An 18,607-nucleotide genomic window follows, 5' to 3' on the forward strand; every position below is an offset into this window, starting at 1 on the left:
TTGATTCAAATATACATGGCCTCCTCTCCAGGCTGTTGAAACATCCGCTGCCAAGCTTCCTGCTTTTCACGTGGGCGTTCATACTAGTATTGAACTAAGGGTTTTACCATCATTTCTATGTTCTACTCCGGGTCTGCTTTCTAACCTTATCTATACAGGAAAAGTGCATGTTGTTGTAGGGCTGAAAATTCTGGGCACAGAGGCCCACTGGCAGTAACTCACAATGGAAGCAACCCACAGCCCAGCAATTCAAGACCAGAGACTTGGGTCCACAGTCTTGACTTTAGTGCTCATAATAAGCAGTGACCTTAGACAAGTGACTTGAATTCTCTAAGGCATCAGCTTTCTTGTCTGTGTAGTCTAAGAAAGAGCAGTGTCCTCATACTACTTCTCAGTGTTCCCACAATCTCTGTCTCAGTTAGCGTTTCTATTGCTATGGTGAAACACCATGATCGAAAAGCATCTCGGGGAGGATGAGTTTTTTGTTTTTTGTTTTTTTGGCTTACACCTCCATATCACTGTCTATCACTGAAGGAAGTCAGGACAGGAACTCAAACAGGGCAGGAACCTGGACGGAGGAGCTGATGCAGAGACCAGAGAGGAGTGGTGTTTACTGGCTTGCTCCTCATGGCTTGCCCAGCCTGCTTTCTTTTAGAACCCAGAACCAAAAGACTATACTTTCAGGGATCATTTCTATAGTTCGTTACTAGAACCCAGGACCAACAGCTCAGGAATGGCACCCCCCACAATGGGCTGGGCCCTCTCCATCAATCTCTAATTAAGAAAATTCCCTACAGGCTTGACTACAGCCTGATCTTATGGAGGCCTTTTCTCAACTGAGGCTCCCTCCTCTGATGACTCTAGCTTGGGTCAAGTTGACATAAAACTAGCCAGTTCAATTTCTGAGCCTATTAATGTTCTACCTTAGAAGCCAGGGAAAGTGTAGAATAACCGCGTAAACATAATCTAGGAGAAACAACTTTCTCACTGCAAACTCAACTTCTGGTTCTAGCCCCAAAGTATGTGACAGTTTGCTAATTTTCTACTTCCTTGAATATTAACAGAGAGGCCAAAGAGGGGAGTCTCCTCCTTGCATTTTGGTAAGGCTTTTCTACTTGGTTCTCCAAGATATTTGCCTATTGTGTGACAAACCAAGGCATTTCAGATGTCTTGCCTCAGAATTCAAATGCTGAAGCAAGGCCTGCACTACAGACATGTGTAACCAAAGCCACAATGCTCTCGATGCTACTAGGATTGGGTTACAGCAATTCTGGGAGGTTGAGCTCTTTTGTTTCTATGGCTTATTAAGCCAGGTTTAGACTGATGTCAATAATCAAATTCACTACAAATATCCTTGTGTCTTCCCAAAAAAGCAAAGCCAAACCCCAGGGAAAGGAAAGATAAAATTTAGTCTCACAAACCCTAAGTCCAGGGTATTTCTGTGGACAAAGGAAATGAACACACCTGAAAAGGATTATTATTATTATTATTAATTTATTTCCTAAAGGATCTCCACTCATGGCTTCCCCTCTCCGTTGACTGCCAAGTCTATTTGCTAATTCCCATCCCTCAACCGGCTCACTAGCATTTCCTGTTGCCAATTAGTGCTCAGAGCAATTGAACCTGATCCTGAACACATCCAGACCCTGAAAGGCACCTTGCCCGTTAGAACAGGAGCTATGACATGTGCTCCTGGTGTCTCAGGCAAGAAGGAAGCTGATCAAAATGAAGGGAGAAGGACTTCTGCTGCTTTTTCCTTGACGAGATTGTCCTCTTGGGGGATAACTGAGTATCATAGACAGGGACAGGTGGGGCAGGATGCAGGGGTGACAGACAGAGCTCTCAGGAACAGCCCAGAGAGGCAGGTCAGAAAGCTCACAAAAGGAGCTTTGATCAAGATGTAGTGGAGAAATGGTCTGGAGGAAATAGCACAGTGGTTAACATCTACACTGGGCCTTCTATTGTAGAGGGTTAAGGAGAAAGCTCTGGCTCCGCCCCCTTCACTTTATTGCCATGATATACAAATGCGTAAGTTCACATACTCAGGATCTGGGTCTCTGTTCTTCCAGGCACAGTCTCAGACAGTGCTTCTCAATCTTCCTAACGCTATGACCCTTTAATACAATTCTTCATGTTGTAGTGACCCCCCCCAACCATAAAATTATTTTTGTTGATACTTCCTAACTGAAATTTTGCTACTGTTATGAATTGTAATTTAAAGATCTCTGTTGACTGCCAAGCCTATTTGCTAATTCCCATCCCTCAGCCTGGCCCACTAGCATTTCCCGTTGAAAATTAGTGCTCAGAGCAATTGAACCTGGTCTTAGGTGACCCCTGTGAAAGGGTCATTCGATCCCCCCACCCAAAGGATTCACAGTCCACAGGTTGAGAACCGCTGGTCTATGACTCTATCATACACTGACAGCTTCATGAGTTTTTTTGTTTGTTTGTTTGTTTGTTTAAGGGAAGACGCTAGGAAGGGAAAAAGAAGAATGGCCGGCTGAGGAGAGGGAACAAGGAAGGGCCAAAGGGAGGGAGGGAAGGAAAAATCCCACTATAAAGTGAACATATTGGTGGGATTTTTAAAAAGACAAACCAAAGTGAAAAACCAAAATAAAACAAAAATTAAACCAAATGATCCAAGTTACAAATATATGATATACTCTCATAACACACACAGCTAAAAATCCCCTCCTGGATACTGAGCTGTCTTTCCACTATTACAAGATAAGACGGGTCAGATGTGCATACTCCATGTGCCACACTGAAAGTCCTTTATTTATCTCACCTTAGGAAATGCACCTTCATTTTAAGAGAGAAAGGAGGGAGGAGTGAGTTCTACCTACAGCTCCACTTATGTTTTGGAAAGAAAGGCCCTTTACTAAGCCTTCCTTTTCAAAAGGAAATCATTCTCCAGCTAAAGAGCACTAGCGGGCAGCCTCCCTGCACGCCTCTTATGGGGGGCGGCGTCTCTACTGCTCGTCCATCTGAAAGAGGAGTTTCACATGATGCAATTTATTAAATCCACGTTTTCTGCCAGATTCTGCTTTCTTCTGTGCATATGTTCTTTTGTTTCCTCCTCACATTTCCACGGCTTAGGAGGATTCCTTCTGGTGTAACTGGGAGGTACTGATCTGAAAAGCAGGTCAGCAAGAGATCCCACGGACTTGGGAAGCTGCCAGTCAATGCTGTAAAATAAAGCATGTGACACTGGCTGGCTCGATATCATCAAGTCTAGGCTATCTCTTTCTCATAGAGCTGCGGGGTGGGGGGGTTGGGGGGAGGGCGGGGCCGGCCGAACAATTGGAAGAGGCAAACAGAAAGGATTAGATTAAATGGGGGAAACTTATAAGTCTTACAATTTCCAATTTAAAAAAAATTGTCAAAGTCCACCTAACTCCAAGACTTTTTGCAGACTAGGTACCATTGAATTCAGCAGGAGGTGATGTTCTCCCGGCTGCCTCTGGAAGCTGAAATCACATAGCCCAGCACTGTTCCCCTTCCAAACTCTCAACTTGGTCCTTTCTTCAGGCAGATGCCTACTAAAAAGCTCACAGCAGTGTGTATATGGTGGTGGAAGGTGTGTATGGGGGGCCAGGGGGCGGGGAGGGGAGCACTAGGTTTACTTTGCATAGCTCCTTTGAAGTGTTTCATTCTTCTCTTGCAATCTGTGCATCAACACACACTGTAAGCTATCAGTTTGGGTTCAGTAATTCCATTCTGAGTGGCCAACATTTTCCCTTGTGGCTCGGGGCCTCTGTCCAGCAGCTGGGTGGCAGAGTTTGTTTTATCTGGATTCAGAAATGTTAACAAATTAAATTCATATTTTCTCTCTCTCTCTCTCTCTCTCTCTCTCTCTCTCTCTCTCTCTCTCTCTCTCTCTCTCTCTCTCTCTCTCTCTCTCTCTCTCCATCCCTCCTTATCTCTCCTCAGTGTCCTCAATTTAGGTTTGAAGGAGTTTCTGCAGCAGTGTGTGTGTGTGTGTGTGTGTGTGTGTGTGTGTGTGTGTGTGTGTGTGTGTTTGCGCACCGCGCGGGTGCATGCTTACAGGAGCACTGTGTCTGCCTTTTTTTTTTTTTTAAATACAGGAAATGCATAAAAGAAAGGCAGCTCGGTTGGAGCCACTGCTTCCCCTCAGCTCCTTTCTCTCCCCACCCCCACTCCCCGGCACCGGCTTTTAATTTTCAAAAGCAGTGCAATTGCTTGGTGTGGTTTCAAGAGCTGGGGTGCCATTCTCCCTGATGATGACTCTGCTGACGTCAATGGCATTCTTATCGTGCCGAGTGCGACATCAGAAACCAGCCCTCAGAGGCTCCTCTTATTCACAGTGCCTGGGCTCCCAGCAAAACGTGGACCGGATTTCAGCACGGGCAAGGCTCCTTCACGCCAGCAAGCCCGCCTTGTGTTCTGCAAGGCAACCTCCGTGGTCTGCGGCTTGTCCGTTAGGAGCCTGTCCTTCAGTGTCCTGTCCTTCAAGGACCCTGGAGGGGAAGAGATTGCTGAGTGGAACACAGACTTCCCTCCGGGTGGGAGCTTGCAGACCTGTGGTCTGTGTCCCTCAACTCAGGATAGAGGCCAGCCAGCCCTGTTCCTAGTCGGTCTTTAGGGCTCACTAAAGCTTTTGATAGAAGATTATTCTCTTATACTGTGTTGCAGGCTCAGTCCTTGAAGTGATCTTAGTTTTTACTCCCTGAATCAGAATTATATTCACTTCATACTGCAGTAAGCAGCTTTTCCTCCCTTTGAATAAATATTTTTTTTTAAAGAAATGAGATTGTGAGGATGAAGAAAATAATCATGGCTCAGTATAAAACATTATCAGGGAGAACTGAGCATTTTACTGTGAATATGACTGCTACAGAAGGCTAACTAAAGTGCTGAATTTACTAGAGACTCATTAGGTACTAAGTCCATTATTCATTTCCTCCCCAGGAGTTGCAGACAGCTATTATGCCAATGATGAAATGCCCTCTGTTTGCAGTCAAGTTTACTAGGGTTCAGCTATACCCTTGGATTTCAGACACAGCTACAGCTCAAATGGAAAAGTTTAAAGAGACAAGGTCACTTAGCATGGAAGAATGGTGCACCTCCAAGCAGGCATTGTCCGCCTGACTTCAACACAGACGAGTCAAATACTGTTGTGATCACTCCTCCACGGTTACTAAGCCACCCATAATAAGCTTATTAGAAGTAAGGGTTCAGAAGAAACTAACACCCAAAGGTACAGAGATCAGTTCTATCTAGTACTGTTTAGTGCCCTTGTACCAAAGGATGTCAGCCTGCACTTCATCCAACCCCTCTACTTTCATAGAGGAACTGAAGCCCAAAGACGGTTGTATGGTTTATTCAAGATCACACAATTACAAAGCCACAGGACTGACAAACTCATGCTGTCTCACTCTAAGAGGCACGCTCCTCCAGGCGGCACAGTGCGGATTCTTTTTAAAAATAGAATAAAATAATGTTATTTTAACTGTCTTTTCCTCTTTCCTTCTTTCTTTCTTCTTTGTGATGATAGGGGTTGGGGAGACAGTTGATAAACTGTTCACCTATAGGCTTGTGGATCTGAGCTGGATCTGCAACATCCATGTTAAAATTCAAGGCATGGTGGCATGTGTTTGCATTTCCAGCTCAGGGGAGGCAAAGACAGGAAGGTACTTGGGGCTCCACTAGCCAGCTGGTCTGCCCTTATTGATGAACTCCAGACCAATAAGAGACACTGCCATTGAAGGAACTGGATGGTATTTCTGAGAATGACACCTGAGGTTGTTTTCTGCTGTCCACATGTGCAGACACACACACTCAGCTAGATGTGCCTGTGATGACAGCACTCAGGAAGTGATGCAGGAGGATTACTGAGAATACACATGACAACTTAGGCTAAAGAGTATGACTGTCTCAAAAAAAAAAAAAAAGTAATAATGGATTTGATGAGTTCTGGGAAGAAATGGTAAGTTTCCCTGGGTTCCAAAATAGATGGGTGGCTCAGATCCAGTCCCTGCTCACGTACAAACAGCCTCCACCGCTGCTGCTGGCTAAATAACATAATTTACTTGCTCCCTAATTGGTGCCGTTACTTTACTGTTCGACGGCTTGTGTTTATGCTTTGCTTTGCTCGACGCTGTTCCTCTTCTTGAGAGGACTGTGGCTGCTTTTATGAATCTCCCCTTCTGATGCTTGGTTTTCGACACACACGTATCTTATTCTGGTCCAGCATGGAGGGATGTGGTAGAGCAGAAAAATGCTGGCTTTAGGAGCAGACAGACCTGAGACGGAAACTTACTTGAACTCACTTGCTGCTATGTGATTTTAGAATCATTCTTAGTTCTGTGAGCCACAGAACTAAGTGATCTTCTTACCTGTTAAGTAGGAATGGTGACTCCTACCTTGCTGGGTCATGTAAAGAGTTAGAGGTGAGGTTTACTAAGATCTGTCACAATGTCTGACACACAGGAGAAACCCAGTTCAGGATAATGGCTCCGTTGAAGGCTTTGTTTTTGTTATTGTTTGTTTGAAAGAAAGGAGCCACAAAGAATAAGTGATATTTTTCTCCCTGTCCTAAGACTAAGATCTTCGGTGTCACTGAAATTAAGGAACACTATTCCTTTAAGATTTTTTTTTTCTGCCTAGAAACTAATCATCTAAAGCCTGCATTATGAATTTCATAAAACATAGTGGGATGCATTTTGCACTAAGTGTCTGATTACTATTACATGTCAAGTAGATATAAAACCTAATGTGCTCTTAAAAATCCTTCAAGGATTATTTTGAAACTGTCTGGTGGGAGCTACTTCTGAGTTAAGGGATAATGGATAAGCCTGCTTAACATTCTCTTCTCTCCGAGTCAAAACGCCAGTGTTCACCTGAGCCTTAGTAGCTCCATGTTCACTAAGAAGCCAGATCCATCCCTTCATCCTAAAGGTAGATCCAGATTAAAGGAAACCCTAACTGTCCATATATGAGATTTTTTGAGTCATCCACGAAATTAGGCAGTAACAGAATAGAGCTCATTTTTTTAGTTAATATCAAGATTTGCATCAGTACAAAAAATTTTATCCTTGCAGACCAATAGTTTCATATAAAACTGTAATAATGCTTAAGTCAGAAACCAACGGTAGTCACCTCAGTTTAAGTTGTTCTCACCCAAATTTCACAAGAAAAACCAAAATGGTCTGCGTAAGTTTTAGATTGGACATGAATCAGGGAAACTCAGATGTTGAAAGAAGGATGTGTGATTCATAGGAGGGTATTCATCTTCGCGACTTAGTTCTGAACCAATAAACACCAGCGAAAAGGAACTCATTTTGAACAGATCACTAGCCCTTACCTACCCAACACAGTTCCACACCCTATATCTTAGCAAATCCCTTCAGCTTTTATCTCCCCGGAGCTGGTACCTTTTTCAAACCTAGAAATGGTGCCTTAGACATATGCAAGGCCAGGGGCAGTCCCATTAGATTTCAGTTTGAGTCCTGTTTGTGATTTACTTACTTGTTCTCATAGCAACTGCTCTTTGCCTTTGGGATCTTTCAGGCATTTTGTCCTTGTATTTTGCTTAGGTTTTCCTTGTTCTTCTAGAGTGTAAGGTAAGAATTGTCATCATATTATTGACTTCTGTGTTCCCAACTCCTATTATAACACTGGTTCATAAAGTACACGGTCAATAAAATATTGCAATATAGAGTGGGCTACATCATATTCTTCATCATGTTTTTCACTGGAAGTTGGGCTTGAGAGGATAGGAAATAACTCTGTCCTGGCAACTGGCATTTTCATGGTCATTGCCAAACATCTTAAGTGTATGGTATTCCAAAATGATATTTCACTGGTCTTCAGCAAAGTTTAAAATAATAATAGTAGTGTGGTGGTTTGAATGAAAATGGCCCCCATGGGCTCATAAGGAGTGGCACTCACTATTAGTAGGTGTGGCCATGCTGGAGGAGGTGTGGCCTTGTTAGAGGAAATGTGTCACAGGGGATGGGCTTTGAGGTTTCAGATGATCAAGCCATGCCCAGTGTCATTCTCTCTTCCTGCTGCCTGCCAACCCAGATGTAAAACTCTCAGCTCCTTTTCCAGCACCATGTCTCTCCTGCATGCCACTATGCTTCCTACCGTGATGATAATGGACTAAACCTCTGAAACTGTAAGCCAGCCCAATTAAATGTTTTCCTTTATATGTGTTGCTGTGGTCATGGTTTCTCTTCATGGCAATATAAACCTTAAGACTAGTAATTAGGCTAATGCACTTGTTTACACATTCATACACACACACACACACACACACACACACACACACACACACACACACACGTCTACAGACCCACCTGAAAGATGATTGCTCTTTTGGCCATCACTTAAATGCATAGAAAAATATAGTGCATGGTCACTATAATATGAAATCATGGTTCTAGTACTTGACAGATGTTCTATTGGAAATAGCTTTATTTGGTAAAACTATAAAGAGTTGGTGATTCTATGTTGGGTGCTATTGCTTTTTATTTTGAAATTGCAAAGTCTGAGAACCATAAGATCAGCTGAAGTTCTCTTCAGAACACAGACTTGTGTGTTCTGTGATGCCTTAGTTTCTAGTTGCATGTAGTTCTAATTTATAATCCTTCCTTCTTTTACTTCCTCACTCTGGTTTTTGCCCTTTCTGATAATTTGCTATGACTGTGCATTTCCCATCATTAACATTTTCAGTGTGCAATGGTTTCCACTCCAGGATCCACTTAACTTGAACTAACCTTGTAGTTTTAGAAGAAACATGCTAAAATTTTGACTTCAAAATTATAAACATAATAATAATGAACTCGTTATATTCACTTAAATAAAACCATTTGGAATAAGTGATGCTATAATCTTCAAATGTATAAGTAGATAAGTTTTGTTTGCATGCATTAGATTCCCTCATGGTGTAGCAAGTGGTGGACACAACCCTACTTAATTTCCTTCAGTCCTGTAGCAAGTTGGTGATGTTCTATGGCTTGGATGTTGAATACATCCCAAAGCTTAGGGGCTCTGCCCATGCCTTATGCTCTTGTGAGGTACCATGGCATCTTTTAGCAGTGGGACTAGTAAGAGGTCCTTTGTTGGTAGATACATTTCCTTAAATGGGATTGTGGAGGCCTTGTCTCCTTCTTTCTTCCCTGTTTGCCTGTTGGTTGCTGAGGTAATCTATGCTTTTTATTTTATAAGTTATCTTAGGTATTATGTTATAATAGTGGAAGGCTGACTACTAAACACATGTTCTCTCTGCTATAGTTTTGGCTAGAAACAGAACTCTCAATACGTGACATGACAGAATGCCGACCTAAACAACCTTTGTAATAACACTTACATGAAGGTCTTGGACTAGACTACCAAATGTCAAAACTCACTCAGAGGACCTTATTCATATGCCATGATGATATTTTAAGATAAAGTCTTAAAAAGTACTTAAAGTAACAGAAGCATACAAATCAAGGAACGTATGAAAATAACACTAGTTTTGTCTCCCCTAAGAAAAATCCCTGTTGCTACTCTAGCCACACACAAACATGGGAGTCAATGCCATTGGTGGCCTACTGTTGGGATTCACAGCACTGCTGACTGTGAGAAAGGGCATTTCATTCTGCACTGTGTTTCAGAGAAATAATGAACCCGAGGCCAAGATTATGTTCTAGAAACATCCTTGCCTTGTCAAACCCTCAAGTCCTAGAAAAGCTGTTTCGAAACTTGCCCAGCCTGATTTGACAACAGCACAAGTCAGGAGAGCTTGCACAGCATCAGGAATTTGACTAATGCTTTCAGCAGTGTGGACTATATAGTACACGCTGCAATCAAAAGTACCACTCACCCAGCTCCATCCCTGTTTTCTCATCCATTGGAAAACACCTGAAATATGTGCGCTCGCTCTCTCTCTCTCTCTCTCTCTCTCTCTCTCTCTCTCTCTCTCTGAACTTCTAACATTCATGCAACACAAGAAAGGAAAAGGGGGAGCTTTTGTTCTGTGAAACAAGAAGAGCGCCCCTCCTCATTGCTATGTGTAGCAGCATTTGTACTTCTCGAGAAGTCATAGCAGAGTGAATGCTGAGTCAATGGATCAGATCCATAGCTGATCCATAGGTCAAAGAGTTCAGACATAGAAAGATCTAGATGAATAAAGCTATAAATTCTAGCTTTGTTGCTTAGAATATGCAAGTATTAGGTAGTTTGTTGGTATCTCCTCATCTGTAAAAGAGAGTCCTTTGAATTATGAGCATTCAATATGAAAGGGATAGTACCCAAAGAAAGCATAATGTAAGGACTGAATTACTATAATAACTATTATAACTCTACGCATGACCTAGAGCTGAATACACTGATGCTGTGAGAGGTTTGTACACTGTGAAGATGTATTGCTGTGATTGGTATAAGTAAAAAGCTGAACAGCCAATAGCTAGGAAGGAGAGATAGGTGGGACTTCTGGGAAGAGAGGGATCTCAGGGAAGAAGAAAGGTCATCACCAACTAGACAAGGAAGAAGCAGGATGGGCAGTAGAAAGTAAAGGTAACTGAACCATGTAAAAATCATAGATTAAACAATATAGGGTAATTTAAGTTATAAGAACTAGTTAGGAACCAGCCTAAGCTAAAAAGCCGAGCTTTCATAATTAATAATAAGTCTCTGTGTCATTGTTTGTGAGCTGGCAGCATGAAGAACAATTGGTCTGCACACTGAGCTATGTATATGTCCTCCCCAGGTCATCTCTTCCCACCTCACCCTTTGGGCACAATCTCCTTTCTGTTTCCTGGCTAGGGCAGCATCTGGGATGCCTTAGTCATCACTGCAGGCAGCACATCTGTGCCTGTTACCTGAAGGGAACAACGGTGCAAATGCCTCTGACTGGACAGGAGCTACCCAGCCACTTGTCCTGTGTTCTGTGGGCAATTCTAGGAGGTCAAGGGAGTATGAGAATCTATACACCAGATTTTCACTGGAGACAAGATGGAGTCAGAAAAATTGCTTCTTGACTCCCTCTGTCCTGAGTGGAATGCTCTAAGACAATGGTGTTTATGCAGGCCCACAAGCCGCAGAGTCTCTTGTAACTTGGCATCTAGCTGTGTTTCTTGTGGAGATGCAACAAGTTTTGGTGTACTTTCTGATCTTCCCTGGGGCTATTCTTTTTTACCTCATTCTGGTTTTGCTTCCTTGGGTTTGCATGCCCCACACTCTCCTTGCCATCAAATGTTAGCATGTGCGACTATCCTTCTAGGAAATTCAGACTAAGAACATGAGGTTCAGGAGGGTGTGTTGGGGTCGGGGGCGATGAGGCAACTATACACAGAAAGAGGGGGAGGGCAGGAGATGGGAAAGAAAAAGAAATCAAAGTACCTGACATCAATTCTACTTGTTTACTGGGTTTCTCCAGGAGTAGAAGTTTTGAAGGTCACATGACCACCGCATTAATAGCAAAAGTTAGTAGAACAAAGGGCCTTTGAGGAAAAGTTACCATGCATTTCATTCCACAGGGTTTCATTTCAATTATTCAATTAAAGCGTAAGATAACATGTTTAGAACCACTTAACACTATCTTATGAAAGAGAGATTTCTCTTCAAAATGTTGTGGTTTGTGAAATTAAATAAGGTGGAACAGGGTGCTGAAATGGAGCATTCTGTTCTCCAGAAACATGCCCACACTTTAGAGGAAAAGCTACACATTGTGGTCCTGTCCAAAACAAATTCAATGACCATTCTAAATTCTAGCATTTCTTAGTGCTTGCATATAGTTGTCTATAAGTGTAGTTTTTTCCAATAAGGACAGACCTACAGTAGTTGTTCTGATTCATGTCACATTCTTTACTCTCCCTCATAGTGACTATGGTCTTTCGATGTCCCCAAGCCCCCTGCTGCTGTCCTCCTTCAACTTACATGCTTCAGTCTTTTCCCAGGCCTGGTGGCATCAGCATATATGTACTGTACATGATGACCCAGGATTATTTCATCCTCATTTCCTTGATGTTTTTAATGACTACTTTTTGCAGAGGCATATTTGCTGAGTTGGTGCTTCACAGGTGGTTTGGTTTGCGGCATATTTTAATGGCTATGAAACCATGGGCTGAGCTATTGGGTTGCAATGAGTTACATAATGCATGTGCAATCCAAGGCACCAACAAGAGAGGATTTTCCTGAGACCATGAATGACCCAGAACACTGACATGACAAAGGGGCTGACTGCTCCTCACTGCATGTCCCCTGACAAGGATGCATTTAGCCTGAAGGATGAACCCTTGCTCGAGGTCCATAGGTCTATGGAGTACAGATCTGGTAATCATCCCATCACAATCAGGCACATTTATTTCTATTGCTATTTGGTTCGTTTTATTTTGATTTGGTTTGTTTTCTGTTCTTAGCAATCAGGCCATTTTATGAGCACTTAGGCAAGCAGTGGTAATGGTTGTTTTCTCTAGGAAATGTTTAACCTTTCAAACCCAACAAGATGTTATAGACATTCTAAATTCAATTAAATGTGGTCCCAGACCTCAGGTTGATGGCTATAACCCTTTCTTTTTCCCTCACTATCCATGTTTACCTTACTTGGAGTCAAGGAAATGAAAATGAGCCTTTGGTGAGGCTGAGTTGACATTCTGGGTTTCCAAACACAACTCTTTGGTCATGGCTCATTCGCAACCTACCAATGTCCAGAAAAGCCTGTCATCGGCCCCAAAGGACAAACCTTGAACAATTTGACCTCTGTCTGTTGCATTATTCTTCACACCTCATTCACTTAATAAGTGCTGTTCCACATCCCAGCCCCTGTGTCAAGTGACCGGGACATCCTGTGGAATGAAACAGCAAAGTTCCTGTCCTGCGATAAATCAACACATAATTCTTCTGAGATGTAAGTTTTGAGATTCGTTTTCAGGTGGTGTGCATGTTGAGGAGGAAGAAAAGCAGCATGCTCCATCCTTCCTATATGTGTACAATCTTTACTCACTTATACAGCATTTATTGAGAATCTGCTTTGTGATGAGATTCTGCACCAGAAAAGCAAGGCTAGAGATATCAGGGATGTTCAGAGTCCTACTGAGCTCATTAATTTAATTGTAAAAATATCTTAAAAGCCTAGTGTTTTTTTTTTTAAAGTTTACCCCAAACAAAAGTTAATTAGGATACAAATAAAGGAAAGTTTAATAAAAGCAAAGGTGTTTGTTACTGTATCAATGAAAAACTAAAAAACAAAACAAAAAAGTCCCAAAGATAATTAGTTGAATTCCTTTTTCACAAAGGAAATGAGGGAAGTGGCCAGTAACACACAGATAAATAGGTGACCGAAGTTATTTGCAATTCAATTCAGTTGGGGAAAGTTTTTGTTTGTAAATCTCAGGGTCAGTGAGTGTGAAAATATAGCACTTGGCATGCCAGTGGTGGGCTTATAAATTAATTTAATCTTTGAGAAGACAGCTTGGCAGTATTTATGAAAGTATTAAATTGTATTTATAAAAGTATTTAATTCAATTTCACGGCTAACAACTTAGTTGACAAATATACTAAAAACTGGACACAGAGTTATTCAAGTTCAAGGTGGCTCATGGTGTCATATATAGAAGTAAAAATGGAAATTATCCACAATTCTTCAATAGAGCCAGATAGGTCATCACACATAACAGCACTGTGTAACAAATAATAAGAGATAAAATGTTATTTCCACAGAAACTAATTAAAGAGTGAAGATATATTATTAAATTTAAAACAAGTTTAGGCAAATTAAAATTAGCAATATTCTCTATGAGAATATAAAAGACTCTAACATATATTATTAATTTCAAAATAAAGTTAGACAAATTAAAATTTGCAGTAGTTTCTATCAGAATACACAAGAAACTACTGACACTTAATTCCAGATAGCCATGACCAGGCCATCAGTCAGCCTAGGAGGCATCTATAGGCATCTGCTAAAAGCGCCCTGCTCTCCCTGACACATGTGCTGGATCCAGGATCTTTGAATACTCGAATGCCTAGAATCAGGAAGAACTGAAGATCGGTGCATATTTTCAAAGAAATGAGGATTCTAAAAGAGTTGTGGGTAACAGTGAGGGGAGGTAGAGAGGTCAACTGGTCCCAGTGTGCCAGGAGCTTCCCCAGTTTTAACAGAGAACATCCCACATCAGAGAGACTCCCTCCGATTAGCAGGTCACGGGGGCCTGCTTGTGGTGACCGCACAGGCTGAGAGTTTGTGCTTGGACAGTATGAACTGTTCATTTTCCTGCCCTTCCTGGTTCCTCTGCCCAGAGGCTGGAGGGTCCTGGCAATTTCCAGAACCCAGAGTCCTGATATTCCTTCCATTTGTGCCTCAGGCATAAGGATTTCTACACTTGCTATGCAAGTGTGACATTTCGAATCAATATTTCTAAGCTAGGGCATTTTCTGGAGTCCGTGTCTTGTTTCATAGAACAAAAGAATCTTCTAGAAGAACTGAGAGGGGAGGAATTTGGACGTGGTCAGTGGTGGTGTCGAGTGGTATTGGAAAGCATAAAGATAATAAGTCTCAGAAGTTATAAAGTGTGTGTGTGTGTGTGTGTGTGTGTGTGTGTTTGAGTACACATCACATGCATACAGAACTTGTAGAAACCAGAAGTGTTGGATCCCCTGAAGCTGGATATACAAGCAGTCATGAAACACTAATATAGGTGGTAGGAACTAAACCCTGGTCTTGTGGAACACCAGCCAGTGCTCAGAAGCACTGAGCCATCTCTCTAGCCCCATTCTTTTTTTTTTTTTTTTTTTTTTTTGGTTTTTCGAGACAGGGTTTCTCTGTGTAGCTTTGCGCCTTTTCCTGGAACTCACTTGGTAGCCCAGGCTGGCCTCGAACTCACAGAGATCCGCCTGCCTCTGCCTCCCGAGTGCTGGTATTAAAGGCGTGCACCACCAACGCCCGGCAAGCCCCATTCTTTTGAAGAGAGAGGATGTGCATCTGTGGATGTGGATGTGAGTATCCAGTGAAGTGCTTGTGAAGGCCAGAGGAAGATAGGATGAGGCCACCTGTTCTGCTCCGTCATTCTCCACCTTATCCCTTTAGAGTCAGGATCTCTCCCTGGAGCTAGACTGGCAACCAGAAAGCCCCAGTGATTCTCCTGCCTCGGCTCCTCACAGCACTGGGGGGTGTGAATGTGTACAAGGCCAAGACTGGCTTTTTTATGTGGTGCTTGGATCAAAACTTGGGTCCTCATAGTCATGCAGTGTTTCTCTACTTACTGAGCCATCTTTGTACCAACACTCCAGTTTCCTAAGACAAAGAAAAGCATCACGGTATGGATGGGCAGTAGTATTTATTAGAAAAGAATATGAAGTGGATCTCTGAAATTAAGTTTGATTTGAAATGGATGGTCATGTAGGGGAAAGTTTCACCACCCTGAGGAGCTTCTGATTTGCAATCAATAATTTATGCTTCTGATGTGTTCCATATGACCCAGGGTAGTCTAGGAGGAATCGCTGACTAACAGGAGAATTAAATTATTCCCAGTTGTAAATGTGCTGAAGTGTACAAGGTCCCTTGTCAGCCAGTTTATCAAGACCAAGAAGTCCCTTGGCATTCTCCTTGTTTACAGCATCCACAGCAAGAGGGAGCCACACTCTGGGGACATAGGCTACCCCATTTTCACCCCTGAAATGAGGTACAGTTTCAGACTCCAGCAGGGCATCAGAAACATGGCTATGAGTGCATGTGTTTTTGATGATGGTGTTGGTATTTATTTCATGTATATACTCACACTAACCATTTACAGAAGGAAAAATCAAAGCCATTCCAGCTTGCTCACATTTTCCAAGACTTCCTACAGAAAAGAAAGCCTCAAGTTATCTTAGAAGCCATCTAGCCTCTTACCTCTGAGGTTTTTGTCCATTTAGAGAGTGGGGGTGTTGTTATTTCCAAGGACGGATCATCAGCTTTTCCCAAATCTCATTTTCTCATAGCCCTCAGTACCACTTATTTATATGACTGATATTTTTGAGAGTTTTATAGATGAATAAAATACAGTGCACTCAGGAATCTGGTTATGTTAGAGAAGATAGGTTTAAAAAAAAACAACTTACATGATGATATTCTAAGAGAAAAAAATGGTGTATGAAGGATTTCTGAACATAAAGAGGAAAGACTGAAACTGCTGAGAAATTCAGAACTTGCTATTTCTAGGGACAAAGAGATGCCCAACGGTTTCCATAAAAGGTTAGAAGGGAGCCTTCCAGGCTGTGTGTGAAACCCTGGGGGAACTTGCAAGTATCAAACTCTAGGCTGAATGAGAGTGTCCTACAAGGAAGTACATGCACTTGGAGGAGGGGCCTAACATGCAAATGGCCCCAGACCGTGGAGGACCAAGGGAAGATGACCAGAAAGGAACTTTGGCAGTGTTAGTTCCTTGCCAAGTTTTCCACATAAGGCTCTCATAGGAGTACTAGAACATGGTGGCCATGTTTGCTACTTCATTCCAGAAGAGGAAGGAGGGGTAATGAAGCCTGCCTTGGACTCACCCACTACGTAAGGCCAGGTGTACAGAACACCAAAATCCCTGGTCACCTTACCACACCACTCTGTTTGTAGGTAAAAGGTAAAGACTTTTACTCTTTATCCTGAAAGCCCTCTAAGGTGATATCAGAAGATCATTTTGGAGAGACCCTCTCTGGTAGTCATCTCTAATAGGGAGAGCTGGGGGTTCCCCCCACAATAACCCAAGTATCTGTTGGCATGTGCAGCAGAGACATTTAGTTTACCTAATTCTTGATGCTGCCCCATTCCCACTTATGCTCAAGCGCGCGCGCACACACACACACACACACACACACACAAATACACATATACACACATGCACAGGCACATACGCATGTGCACACACACACACACACACACACACACACACAGATACACGCATGCGCAGATGACACACAGAGACACAGGCACAGATACATATATAGACACACACACACAAATACACACATGCACAGACACACATATGCATGTGCACACACACACAAATACACAGACACACACAAATACACACATGCGCAGACACACATACGCATGTGCACACACACACACACACACACAAACACACGCATGCGCAGATGACACACAGAGACGCACAGGCACAGATACATATATAGACACACACAGACACAGACACACACACAAATACACACACAGACACACTGGCATAGATACATATACAGACACACAGACACACTGACACACACTGACACACTCCTCTGAAAGGTAACCAAAGAAGGAGATAGATTTCAGAAACCCACCCCACTTCAAGGGGAGTGGGCTAGGTAAGGGGCATGAGAGTAAAACAGAGAGAAGCATGATGAAAGCGGATACAGATGCTGCCCCATGTGTGTGGCTAGGCTAGCCGGGAGGCTGTAGTTCTTCACAAGGGCAGTAACTAGGGATGGCGGGGCATGTGAAGCAGTTTCGACTTGCACTGGTCTAATTACTACAGAGGGCTACACCTCTGTCGGAGGAGCCTCTTGCTTTAAAGGCTTGAGCTGATGCTGGAGCTAAGAGCTCTCCGGAGCTGCGTATCTCCATGTGGCTATAAATTTCAGTCAAGCCGTGTCCTGCAAATTGGATCTAATTAAAGAACTCCGGAAAGGGGGAGGGTAGGTTTGTATATGTGTTCAGACGGAGGAGTTAAACCGCATTTGCTTCTCCAACCGAAAGTATGTCGGTCACCGTAATCCCTTCTTGAGGTTGAAACACACTTGCAGTCTTCGTTCATTTGGCACAAACGCATGCGGTACTCGGAGTCGTTAAAACAGGGACTATCTTGTTGCAAATTCCAGTTTAAAAAAAAAAAAAGGCTAGAGAATATTTTTGAGAACATTTGGGGGTGGGGAATGTTCCAAAGAAGGTTTTCCTGCTTAATCTTTCCTCAGAGCAAGGAGGATCTGTATCCTGGTAGGTACTTGTGTTTCTATCAGAAGGTCAAGGTTCTGAGATGGCAAGCAAACACTGTTATCATAAAGATATGGGGCCGGTGACTGGAAGAAAAGTCCCATTCCTACATGTGGTTGTTAGAAAAGGTTAAGGCACATTTCACCCCTGGGTCAAGGAGATATTCTTTGAAGTTGCGAAAGTCTGGCTAGTCTCAGGAGAGTGTTCCAAGCTGGTACCGTATGTACCTATACATGTTCCACTTGGAAAATTAGAAGCAGCATCTGTCTTTAGGGGGTGAAAGAAGTTCACTAAACTCTAAACGGAATGTTACTTATGTAGCAAGAGGAAAGATACGATAGTGTCAGCATTTCCGGGAGAGAAAATGTAGCTGGTAGACTAAAAAGAAAACGCAGTTAGTGATTGTTTTACTTTATTTTGTATCCCTGGCTGAACTCAAAACACTATGCAGTGGAGGAAAATCTTGAACTTCTGACCCTCCTGTTTCCACAGTGTGTACCATCATGCGTAGTTTATATGTGCTGGGGAATCAAACCAAGCATTCGATCAACTAACCTATAGCCCCAGTTTTTAATTCCTAAGAAAATATGCTATAAATTTGTCATATGGTGGTTTACAACTAAATGTGCATTTGTCTATGAAACAAACAGCCTTCAGATAGCAATTTATGTCACCATCTAAATCTTTCAGAGTTTTTCT

The 18,607-nt window shown here is 42.6% G+C and overlaps 1 protein-coding gene and 1 pseudogene across 16 annotated transcripts in view; one reads left to right on the plus strand and one right to left on the minus strand.

Annotated features, from left to right (window-relative positions):
• The window catches only part of Pde4d (phosphodiesterase 4D), a 1,451,136-nt gene that overhangs the window by 126,577 nt on the left and 1,305,952 nt on the right, over nucleotides 1-18,607 (minus strand). The window lies entirely within an intron of this gene.
• LOC121822997 (small nucleolar RNA U3) lies at nucleotides 669-753 on the plus strand (annotated as a pseudogene).

This window comes from Peromyscus maniculatus, chromosome 15, assembly GCF_049852395.1.
Source record: "Peromyscus maniculatus bairdii isolate BWxNUB_F1_BW_parent chromosome 15, HU_Pman_BW_mat_3.1, whole genome shotgun sequence".
Taxonomy (NCBI): domain Eukaryota; kingdom Metazoa; phylum Chordata; class Mammalia; order Rodentia; family Cricetidae; genus Peromyscus; species Peromyscus maniculatus.